Source organism: Sinohyriopsis cumingii, chromosome 7 (genome assembly GCF_028554795.1).
Source record: "Sinohyriopsis cumingii isolate HCF-2022 chromosome 7, ASM2855479v2, whole genome shotgun sequence".
NCBI lineage: Eukaryota > Metazoa > Mollusca > Bivalvia > Unionida > Unionidae > Sinohyriopsis > Sinohyriopsis cumingii.
Window position 1 is genome coordinate 11,838,008 of NC_142967.1, and position 12,768 is coordinate 11,850,775.

The following is a 12,768-nucleotide window of genomic DNA, read 5'->3' on the forward strand; positions in this document are numbered from 1 at the left end:
CAATGTTGGGGTTGTGTTTTTCGTATAGTAGCGCAGGGTTGAATGTCTAGCTTCTCTACGTTTTGTGTCCACGATACATTGGAAACTCGGAAATCACTTACAGAACGGACTGTTCCCATCGATCGTCGTTGTCGTTACTTTTCTGGGCAGTCGATACACGAATCTTTCCAACGCACCCCGTTTTCATATGTGCTTAGCACGCTACGTACATGAGATTTTTGGCTCGATTGGGTATCACCATACAACGATCCTCCCTATTGCTTGGTGGCTGCATCACAAACAAACCGATTCCTGTTGATACTTTGTCCTGTACGGTTGCTACGACGGTTCGTGTGGTGTGCTAGTCTGGCTCTACTCTTCTCCCTTAGCCGTACAATGAGTTCTCGATGCGAGTACAGCCGCTTGACTGTACATCGAGGTGAAGAAATGTTTTTGCAGCTGCTGATTTGTACAATTGGCTTAGTCTGCGAGGTGTCCTTCAAATATATCACGAATCTCCCCGGCCTCGAACTTGGAAATGACCTTGATGTAGATCTTGCATCTAATGAAAAAGAATTCGTGGATCTGTTGTATCGGTATTGTCAAGAATTGCCTGGGGCTGTTGCCGTCGACCCCCACCACCACCACCACCACCGTGTCTTGCTTTAGAGAGCCATCGTGTAGAAGGTGTCGCACCAACTCCTAGGTACAGAAGACACTCTAATGCCGGGACCTGGGCCTGAAAGTGGTCCATTTTGAATTCTGAGACATCTACCTTGGCTACAACTGGTTTCTGCAGGGTTGGTCACTTCCTATCGAATATCTGAGTCCAGCTTTGTTGGCCTTTTGATCTTTCTCGCGTTTGATCTGTTTTGTTTTACTTCCGTTACCAGGTTTTCTCTTTATTGAGACTGTATGTAAGCTGTTGGTGTGGCTGTGTCTCCATATGGATCCGTCGGACTTTCGAGCTATAGGGTTGCATACAGGAAGGTATTTGGCACCCACGACAAGCTAAGCCAGCCGATGTCGCCGGTCGTGTAAAGCTTTCCCCATGCTATATAAAACGTTTTCCCTGCGTAGATACCCAAATACGTATAGGTACCGGTCGGCCATCTAGGGGTCGAAGCAGCGTGAAGCCTTCATTGCCTGCAAGGTAGTCGACGCATGCGATGTCCGGTACCAGACTGCTTTCGTAGGCGTCTCAAAGGTGGTATACTGTTATGCTATTCTCCGCTCGAATCTCCATGTTTCAAAACGTTGTCCGGATTTATTTATGTTTTGCCATAGTTTTTGCCTGCTATTACAACAACGATTCTCCGATTAATTATCGAGTCGATCGACTTTGCTTCGGTCCTGGTGTTCTCTGTAGTTGGACAAAACAAGAAGGCGATGGATGTTGGGCTGGTTGATAGACGCGTGAAACTCTGAGGTCTGCTGTTGTCCTAGTCACGAAACGCTCTCAGTGTGCCTTTATATGATTTGGAAGAAAATGTGTGTCGAAAATCGTAGTTGACTTGATAAAATTTGTTCTATTATGTAAGAAGATAACCGGGTGGGATTTCGGATTTACAACAGACCCCTTTTGATGGTGAAACAAATACAATGTTTAATGACGATTGACTTGAATGAGAAAAGAATTATGATTAATACGTGTGAATAATATCCAAATATTGGATCAATTAACATAATCCGCACGAACTATATAATGAAAATACACAAAAATGACCTTACACTGTACAATGACAAGGGGTGAATGATTTACAGTGATTTGACAAAGAAAGATTCGTGTGTTTTACTCAAATAGTGAAACTGGTATTTTACTCCTATAGTAAAAATGTATTCACTCAAATAGTGAAAATGATGAAAACAAAGTGACTGATGTACACAATATCCTTAGTCCCAAAAATACACTGTGTATTACAAACCCCAAAGATTAGCCCACGGCTAAAAGATTACATGTATGGAGTTACACACTCCATCACCAGCACACTTTGCTACCAGTTGCACTGGCCATTCAAGCAGTCAATATTCCAGGTTGGTCAATCTCAAGCAATCATCGTCCATCAATCTCGGTCAGCAAGGCCCGATCACCTGCTACTCGACCAGCAACACTGTTTACTCAGCTCTATGTCTGCTATGGTTCAGCTTTACTGCTGCTATGGTCAACTTCTATGGCTAGCCCTGCAGCTGGTACCACGTCGACTCTGATCACTCCGATAACTTTGATCACTCTGGTCAGCTATACAGCTGCGACTCCGATCACTCTGATCAGCTGAAAATACATCTAGCACCGTGTACTATGCATGACACGGGCATATATGATAAAACGTAATGACGTTATATACGGTAAGCTACACAGATTACATTATCGGCACAATAATCACAAAACAATACACTAGTTCCGAAGTGAACCTAACCGTGCCCGACAAGAATCCTACGGTACTAAACGTTTCTTAAAAATGCAACTTTATATATTGCTAATATAAATCTCTTGCTAAGCAATAAAACAAGAATAGAAAATATTTGCATGATACTACGTAAGCCGAAGCTAAATAGAAAATATACAAAAATAAACCTGGTAGTACAGTAGTTAAAACGTATACACAAGAAATTAATAACTCACATACCTCTACAGCTTAAGATGTGCAAGTCCCTAAAGTAGACCGCTCACTGACAAGGAGTTCCGTAAAATAAATATTTTGACCTACGGTGAGGTATTTTTATACACAGACGATGCCGCAATGCATAGTCTGTGCGCTGAAAGTATTCCGTTCTTCCCATCGAAAGTACTTCGTGCGGCATAGGATGAACTGAACTCACTATTTCGAAATCTTTGTACAATATACATAAATCACCCTCGAGTATTATTTGTAAAAAAAAAAAAGTACATGTATTTAATAAATAAAAGGATTTATACAATTCCGCGACATCTTATAACCTGAACCATTAATAAATTTCCAAAATTACTATAATCATACTACTAGTTATCATTGTCTCTCTATAACTTAATGCAACGCACGTATGTTACTTAAGGATAGTGACATGATATTTCAGAATTCCGCTGCGTGCCTAGCGGGAAACATCGCGTCATTTACAGCATTCATTGATGTGATTTATATAATTGTAAAAGGTACATCAACAGTGTCTAATTAAATTACGAAAACCCATCTATCAGTGTACGTTTATTCGCCTCTTTTTTATTTGTCGTGTGTAAAATGAGTTCACAAATGTTTAAGTCGTATTAAATACTCTCAACAACTAGAATGCTTTCGAAAGGTAGTCCTTGATGTAGTAATGGTGGGTTTTCATTTCTTCCAGGATATTTTTTTTCTCAAGATAATGTTTGGTTTGATTAATATAGTGGAGAGAATGGGTTCTCTTTTGTATAAATCAAACTGAGATTATTTCATCAAGCATTTTAAGGGTCGGTAATAAAAAATAAAACAATTCAACCGTCCCGCCCCAGCATCTTATATTACATGGTCGATCCATTCATAAAACCCGGAACAAGTATTGCAGTGGTTGTGTATTAACTGAACGCTATATATGTCCCCTATGCAACTTTTGTACATTTCTTTTTACCTCATGAAGAGTAATATTGGACTCTGGGTCGCTCGGTAGACGTTGGTAAAAACAATCTCACTATACTATAGCGTATAACGAAGGTGTAGTTCAGGAAGTAAAATTCTCCCGTATCATTGTTCGGAATTATTTTTAGTCGCATGTGTTTGTGGATACTTCCGTGGACAAACGTTTGTACGAATTTTCGTCCAAAAGTTCTGTTTCTGATTTTTTTTCTTCTTTTCCAAGCGTTTGAAACGCGAAAGTATACATATTCTGGGAAAACTGTAAGGACCCTTGGGTCCCAAATACGTAGGAGGTTATTTCGTACCCGTTCAGTGCGGTGCAGGCAAGTCCAGACGATACAAAGGTAAATATATATATATATATATGTATATAGACTATGCTGTGAATCTAGCTATATCAAAGTCAAAACTGTAAAGGCTTTATGCGTTGTATATTTAGCTGTACGACTGTTGAATAGTGGGGCTGCTAAACGGTTGATGAACAAACACTGACAACAATAACAAGGGATATTTCAGCTGTCAGCTGTTTCAGATCTCTGTACATGTATGGTGAGGTTTGTACATCATGGTGTATACTTTGTGTGAACAAGGCGTTTTACAGTACTATCTGCTGTTACCAGGTCAAACGAGTATCAAAGCAGAGAATTTCCGATTACCAGCAATGACAGTCAGTCGAGATTGGGGATAAAGAATTAAGCGATAGGTTAAAGTAACTGAGCCCCATGTGTGGCCCCTTAGGGGCTTCTGCGTTTTAAGTTTCAGTGGCATAGCTGTACCTATGTAATTGTAAAGAATACTTTACTCTCGGAAATGTTTTGGCTGTTTCGGTCTCATTATTTTTCTTCTTGGTCTTTTTCAGGGGTGGGGGTTTCACAAACACACACACACACACACACACACACACACACAGATTCCACCTTAGGGTTAAACAAAACTGGTCTCATATTCGTACTCAAGGACAACATACACAGCGATAAGAAACTCTTCACTTGCTCTACAAATATCACCGGTTCCTTTTTGATAATGCAAATTAGGGCACTTATCACCTGGGATCCAAGGATTCTAAGGGATTCAAGGGCAAGTGAAACTTGTTTACGTTACATATTTTGTAAACAACACTGCTTCACGATTTTATCAATGGCAGAGAAGGTACAAGTACAATTTAATGTGTAAAAGAGTTTTACAAAATTATACTAGTGCAATTTATTTGAATATTGTGAGCAACGAAGTTTGAAATGACAGTTGAAAATTGAATTTTTGAAATTTTCTAGATTTTGTCTTTATCACAATGCATTTGGTTAACCAGTTTTCTTCTGTTTTGTATTGTGATAAAATAATTTTAAAAAATATCATCTAGGACTTTACACGTATTGAAAAATGCATTTAGAATTTACACATATTGAAAAAGGGATTGAAACTTCACACGTATTGAAAAACGGATTGAAACTTCACACGTATTCAAAAACGGATTGAAACATTTAAAAGGCATTGAGACTTTACACGCATTGTAAAACGCATTGAAACTTATACGTTTTGAAAAATGGATTGAAACTTCAAGTATTGAAAAAACGGCATGAGACTTTACACGTACTGAAAATTGGAATGAGACTTTCAACATACCGAAAAGTGAATTGAGGTTTACACTCATTGAAAAAGCATTGATACTTTACACACAATGAAAAACTCATTGAGACTGTACACGTATTGAAAATACATCGAGACTTTACAAACATTGAAAATGCATTGAGACTTTACACGCATTGAAAAATGCATTGAGACTTTACACGATTGAAAGATGCATTGAGACTTTACACGATTGAAAAATGCATTGAGACTTTACACGATTGAAAAATGCATTGAGACTTTACACACATTGAAAAATGCATTGAGCCTTTACACACATTGAAAAATGCATTGAGACTTTATGGACATTGAAAAATGCATTGACACTCTAAACGTTGAAAAAATGCATTGAGACTCTAAACGTTGAAAAATTGTATTGAGACATTACACGTATTGAAAAATGCATTGAGTCTTAACACGTATTGAAAAAATGCATTGAACTTTACACGTGTTGAAAAATGCATTGAGACTTTACTCGTATTGAAAAATGCATTGAGAATCTACACCTAGTGAAAAATGCATTTAGTCTCTACACTTTTTGAAAATTGTATTAAGACTTTACACGCATTGAAAAATGCATTGAGACTTTAGGCACATTGACAATGCATTGAGATTCTAAACGTTAAAAAGTGCCTTGAGACTTTACACAGTTCGAAGAACTTATTGCTGTTTTTTCCCCTCGAAAAATGGAGTTTATGTTTCCATAGCTAGGTCTTAAAATATGAGATCGCGTATCACATATTGGCCGAACTGATGCATCTTTTCACCGAAGATGTCTCCATCGATACATGTTAAAATAAAATATCGGAATGGAAGAAAGAAACTATTGTTTTTTTTTTCTTTGACTTAAATTAATTAAGTTTTGATCGGGAATATTAAGAGGTAAAGGTTGTTCTTTCATTAAAATGTTACGGCCAATTTCAACCTCCAATCGAGATTAAGTACACGTGAGATTTTTGCCATAGGGTCCGGTAAACCTCGCTATTCCATTGATATCAAGATTTAATTGACAAGTGACCAGTCTATTTACATATCAAAACGGACGGGGTGATACGTTGCAAGTCCGTAGAGTGACCAGTCTCCCTCGGTATGTTAGCCCCAGTCGTCATAAGGCTAGAAAACACATTATACCCCGTGTAAAAATGCTTTGCAACTGCCACTGTGTATATAAATAGAACACATTGATGTGTAGTCATGTCTGTCGGTTGTATGCGATGTTTTCTTGACTTGTTTGCACTTGGTGTTGTTTAGCGTTTTACGGCACCAATACAGTAGTAGGTTATTTAGTGCCACGTCAGAATAAAGTGTCTTGCCCTGGAACAACGCAATAGCGAACCAGGCTTGATGGGATGGTAGGATTCGAATCCGCATCCTTTCGCTTGCAAGTCCAGCACGCTAACCACTACGCCGCCTAGGGTCTTGTCTTCAGTTGACAAATCTTACGACGTGTAGGAGAGCCCATCGGGCCTGTTCTACGTCACTGACATGCAGGAGAACTCATAAGCCTGTTTCTACATCCCTGAATCTGCAGTAAGTTTATGCTGTCGTTATGTCTAGTAATATTTTTTTACTACTCTGTTCTGAATTTTAAAATCAAAATCACATATCATGTTGAAATTGCCTGAAGGAGCAAATCTAAATTCTGCACAAAAAGGATCCATGTATCAAAACATGCTAATTAACTAATGTAGTTTTGCACTCATTGTTTTATTTTGTGTAACCCGCTTATAAAGAACACCATACGCACTGCAAACACGTGTCCTTTAATGACAGGTGTCTTGTCTGTACAGGTTAAACTAGTATGTAAATTAGGGTTTCATTGATGTAATTTATGATTAAGTGTTCTGTACATTCATTTGTATGTTAGGTTTTTAACGTTATGCGGCCATGCCTTAAAGCTTACAAAAAAGAATTTTTATTTTTAAAAAATAATATAACATCTAAAACGTTACTAGAAGGAGCACGGTAAGTTTTTCTATTCACTTCTATCACCACATGTTTACAGTTAATGGCGGTATTTTAACTGCTTCAGCGCATTATTGACACCTGCGTTATAGTGATCCATTGTCAAAATCCCTAACGGCGGAATAGTGGATTAGCGTAAATTTTGACTCGGATATACTACACGGCTTGCCATTCTGGAAGCTACATTTAAATACCACAATATTAGTCTCCTGAAAACATTCGCTCTAGCGATACTACGTAACTTTCCTTGATCAAAACCAAAACTGTATCATATATTGTAACAAAATTGCAAATTAGTCGCTGCAGTTTCCTTTGTACTACTTGCAATATAAACGAAACGGTTGTGAGAAATGTTAACACTTAATGCCTAAGTACAATGTCTGCAATTGCATTAGACTTTTGTGTACTTCTACAGTTGTTTTAATGGTAGAAACCAATTGTTATAATGGTAGAAACCGATTGTTGTAATGGTAGAAACCAAGCAACTATTTGTTACTGTATCTACAGCTACATTATAGGAAAAATCTGAAACGATGTTACAATATCGCTAATTGTTCAAACCAGATTAAAATATTTTGTGATTAATTTCTCACTGTAGACAAAAAGCAATTCATACTTCGTCCAAAGCTGGCATAAATTAAATTATTCGCCGCCTAATTGGTCGATGTGACAGACTTAAATGTGTTTTAAATACTGAAAAACTCGAGCAGACGATATTCCGTACACTAGATGCAAAAACAAATACTAATGGTACCGTATATCAGTATGTACACAGGACTGTCCAAGAAATGAAGGATGGTTTTGATTTTAAAAGTATGAACGTTCCAACATTTTTTACGTAGAGGGTTATACAAATTTAAAATTGCACCCCTTAATCCCCACCCCCAAACAAACAAACTCAAAGCCAATTAAAATGACAGCACTAATTCTACTGCAGTCCGAGGACATTGACATGTTTTTAAAAATGAGTGGTCCAGAAATTTTCTGGTAGCGATAAGAGATTTAAAATTGCAGAAAAAGACATTCAGTGTTTATATTACAGTTGCGCATTTTTGTTTTGTTATTTGTTTAGGGTGTTGTTTGTGTAATTTCTTTCTGTTTCTTTTTTTAAAATGTGTTTTCATAACACCAGTATGTACAACAAAAAATAATCTTTGAGTACTCCTGCTTAACAACACGATAAAAAATAAAATTTGAGCAGATAACACGCAGTTAGCAATTAGTCGCAAAAATCAGCACCAAAACACCTACTGATATCCTTCTCGGTAAAGTATCTTGATCATTCAGTAAACCCACATGTACTAGTTGTAAAATGATTACTGATCATGTCCCGTGCAAAGTACTTGATTTATTTCATTATCTCGGCATTCTCTGATCTATCTTTATATATATATATATATATATATATATATATATATATATATATATATATATATATATATATATATATATATATAAAGAGAGAGAGAGAGAGAGAGAGTGAGATATTTCCGTTGTGTTTATATTTATTTCCACCTGCATTGACATTGCTTGTATAATATGTGTGTACATATATGCAAGATACATATGAAGACGGACAGAGAGGTACAGACTGGGTGTGGGTGTGTCTACCTAGATGAACGAGAGAAAGACGGATAGAGTGTTACAGACTGGGTGTGGGTGTGTCTACCTAGATGAAAGAGAGAAAGACGGATAGTGGTACATACTAGGCGTTAATGTGATTATGAACTTTACAGTTTTGATAAGTAAAAATAAAAGTAAAAATATTGACGAAATTGTCCATCATAATCATTGTAATCGTTGTCACCTTGTCATCGTCATTTTCAAATTGTCATTACCATTATCTTAATTATCATACCCATTTTCTTTTTTTCTTTTTTTTAATGGTGTGGCATGCGGAATTTCCGCAGGAATAGTAAAACTTCATACTAACATCATACTGTAGGGCAAGATTAACTCAGTAGCATAATCTATATAGTCGACACATCACAGACACACACACGCACACACATCTTGCAAGTTGATAGGCCCTAATTGTGACGGACGATAGCCGCGAAGTTATCCACCTTAGCCAAACCTGCATATTTTAAGAACAATGCACTGTATGAGTGACAGCGGTAGTATATCTTGTATACAGTATATACTTTCACATTGATAGTTACATACATATTTACATGTATTATAAAATGAAACGAAGTACATTGTCTCTGTCGATTACATCAACGATTATATAGGTAACTTTGAGGCGTGTCTCAAATGAAGTTTTTAACTTGCTAATTACAGCATTACACTTGATATCATGCAGTTTTTCATTCGATGACGGGATGAACTTGTGAATATAGCACCAAGGTATGCAGATGTTGTACAATTTTACATATTGTCACATATTTAGTGTTGCGACTCCATGGTCTTAAACTAAGTAACAAATGAGCGAAAACCAACAAGTTTTGTAAAATTCAACAAATAATTTATTCCATAAAATAAAAGGGGAAACTTCAAAAACAACTTACATTATTTTGTTAACTAAATCCCAAATAGTCCTAAATGTTAGAGTGTTCATAATGAATTCCAATGGTGTTCAAAATGAATTCCAATCTTGAATGTGCTGATGTGCCGGTAGTCTCGAATGTGCTAATATGCCAACAATCTTGCTGTGTCTCAATTATATTATCCAAACTGTCCTTGAATAAATTCACAGTAATTCAAAAATAGCGATTTAGTCTTAAGTGAGTGAGCACTTTGCAATTCCAGTGACTAATTTAAAAAAATAAATCCTCTCAAATTTTAACTTAACACAACTTTGATTGATTCCACTAAGATTGATATTAAGATATGGAATTCATAATTCTGAAGTAAACGACATTTATATAAAAACTAAGACACAATAACTAAAAAGAGACTAGACCTTGCACTTATCAACTGTAAGCATGTTTACATATATGTAATAGTGATCTTTAAATATAATCGAAAATCATAGGCAAATATTAGCTACGTAATATTTTGTTTACAAAATAAGAAGACAGCAGTTATGGACAAAGGTCAGTTACACAATACAACTTAAATATTCATATCATACAATTATGGACAAAAGTCAACACACAAATTAAATATACACGACATAATAATGTGAGAACTAAGGTGTATAACTTGTATTTGAATATATTACAAAAAACCAAAAAGTAATATACATTCGGATAGTTTTTCATCCAATTTGTTTGACCTGTTTTTATCATATTTCGTTGTTTATTAAATCTGATAACAAATTTGCATATGAGATGGTTTGCAATACCTAAAAAGGTGTGGATGAAAGATACGTAGCTGATGATCAATTCATGTATGCATAAGATGGTTTAACTTTACAATGCCTAGAGGTTGGAATAAAAGAGATCATGCTGTAGATCAATTCATGTGTGTATAAGATGGTTTAACTTTACAATGCCTAAAGGTTGGAATACAATAGACCAAGCTGTAGATCAATTCATGTGTGTATAAGATGGTTTAACTTTACAATGCCTAAAGGTTGGAATAAAAGAGACCATGCTGTAGATTAATTCATGTGTGTATAAGATGGTTTAACTTTACAATGTGTAAAGGTTGGAATAAAATAGACCAAGCTGTAGATCAATTCATATGTGTGTTTGATGGTTTAACTTTACAATGCATAAAGGTTGGAATAAAATAGACCAAGCTGTAGATCTTTTCATGTGTGTGTTTGATGGTTTAACTTTACAATGCCTAAAGGTTGGAATACAAGAGACCAAGCTGTAGATCAATTGATGTATGTATAAGATGGTTTAACTTTACAATGTGTAAAGGTTGGAATAAAATAGACCAAGCTGTAGATCAATTCATATGTGTGTTTGATGGTTTAACTTTACAATGCATAAAGGTTGGAATAAAATAGACCAAGCTGTAGATCTTTTCATGTGTGTGTTTGATGTTTTAACTTTACAATGCCTAAAGGTTGGAATAAAAGAGACCAAGCTGTAGATCAGTTCATGTGTGTATTTGATGGTTTAAATTTGTAATGCCTAAAGGTTGGAATAAAATAGACCAAGCTGTAGATTAATTCATGTGTGTATAAGATGGTTTAACTTTACAATGCCTAAAGGTTGGAATAAAAGAGACCAAGCTGTAGATCAATTCATGTGTGTATAAGATGGTTTAACTTTACAATGTCTAAAGGTTGGAATAAAATAGACCAAGCTGTAGATCAGTTCATGTGTGTATAAGATGGTTTAAGTTTGCAATGCCTAAAGGTTGGAATAAAAGAGACCAAGCTGTAGATCAATTCATGTGTGTATAAGATGGTTTAACTTTACAATGCCTAAAGGTTGGAATAAAAGAGACCAAGCTGTAGATCAATTCATATGTGTGTTTGATGGTTTAACTTTACAATGCCTAAAGGTTGGAATAAAATAGACCAAGCTGTAGATCAATTCATATGTGTGTTTGATGGTTTAACTTTACAATGCATAAAGGTTGGAATAAAATAGACCAAGCTGTAGATCAATTCATATGTGTGTTTGATGGTTTAACTTTACAATGCATAAAGGTTGGAATAAAATAGACCAAGCTGTAGATCTTTTCATGTGTGTGTTTGATGGTTTAACTTTACAATGCCTAAAGGTTGGAATAAAAGAGACCAAGCTGTAGATCAGTTCATGTGTGTATTTGATGGTTTAAATTTGTAATGCCTAAAGGTTGGAATAAAATAGACCAAGCTGTAGATTAATTCATGTGTGTATAAGATGGTTTAACTTTACAATGCCTAAAGGTTGGAATAAAAGAGACCAAGCTGTAGATCAATTCATGTGTGTATAAGATGGTTTAACTTTACAATGTCTAAAGGTTGGAATAAAATAGACCAAGCTGTAGATCAGTTCATGTGTGTATAAGATGGTTTAAGTTTGCAATGCCTAAAGGTTGGAATAAAAGAGACCAAGCTGTAGATCAATTCATGTGTGTATAAGATGGTTTAACTTTACAATGCCTAAAGGTTGGAATAAAAGAGACCAAGCTGTAGATCAATTCATATGTGTGTTTGATGGTTTAACTTTACAATGCATAAAGGTTGGAATACAAGAGACCACGCTGTAGATCAATTCATGTGTGTATTTGATGGTTTAACGTTACAATGCATAAAGGTTGGAATAAAATAGACCAAGCTGTAGATCAATTCATGTATGTATAAGATGGTTTAAGTTTGCAATGCCTAAAGGTTGGAATAAAAGAGACCAAACTGTAGATCAATTCATGTGTGTATAAGATGGTTTAAGTTTGCAATGCCTAAAGGTTGGAATAAAAGAGACCAAGCTGTAGGTCAATTCATATGTGTGTTTGATGGTTTAACTTTACAATGCCTAAAGGTTGGAATAAAAGAGACCAAGCTGTAGGTCAATTCATATGTGTGTTTGATGGTTTAACTTTACAATGCATAAAGGTTGGAATACAAGAGACCACGCTGTAGATCAATTCATGTGTGTGTAAGATGGTTTAAGTTTGCAATGCCTAAAGGTTGGAATAAAATAGACCAAGCTGTAGATCAATTCATGTATGTAAAAGATGGTTTAACTTTACAATGCCTAAAGGTTTAAATACAAGAGATCATGCT

At 35.8% G+C, this 12,768-nt stretch overlaps 1 protein-coding gene across 3 annotated transcripts in view; it reads left to right on the top strand.

The window, feature by feature from the left end:
* The first annotated feature begins 3,598 nt into the window (after positions 1-3,598).
* The window catches only part of LOC149794740 (uncharacterized), a 94,187-nt gene continuing 85,017 nt past the window's right edge, over positions 3,599-12,768 (top strand). The window contains exon 1 of one of the 3 annotated variants that reach the window (XM_089964357.1): positions 3,599-3,910. The gene's annotated coding sequence lies outside the window, so the exon portion shown is untranslated. Of the gene's footprint in view, positions 3,911-3,995; positions 4,121-6,479; positions 6,720-12,768 lie in introns of those variants that run through there. The other 2 variants (XM_089964359.1, XM_089964358.1) reach the window with 2 other exon arrangements.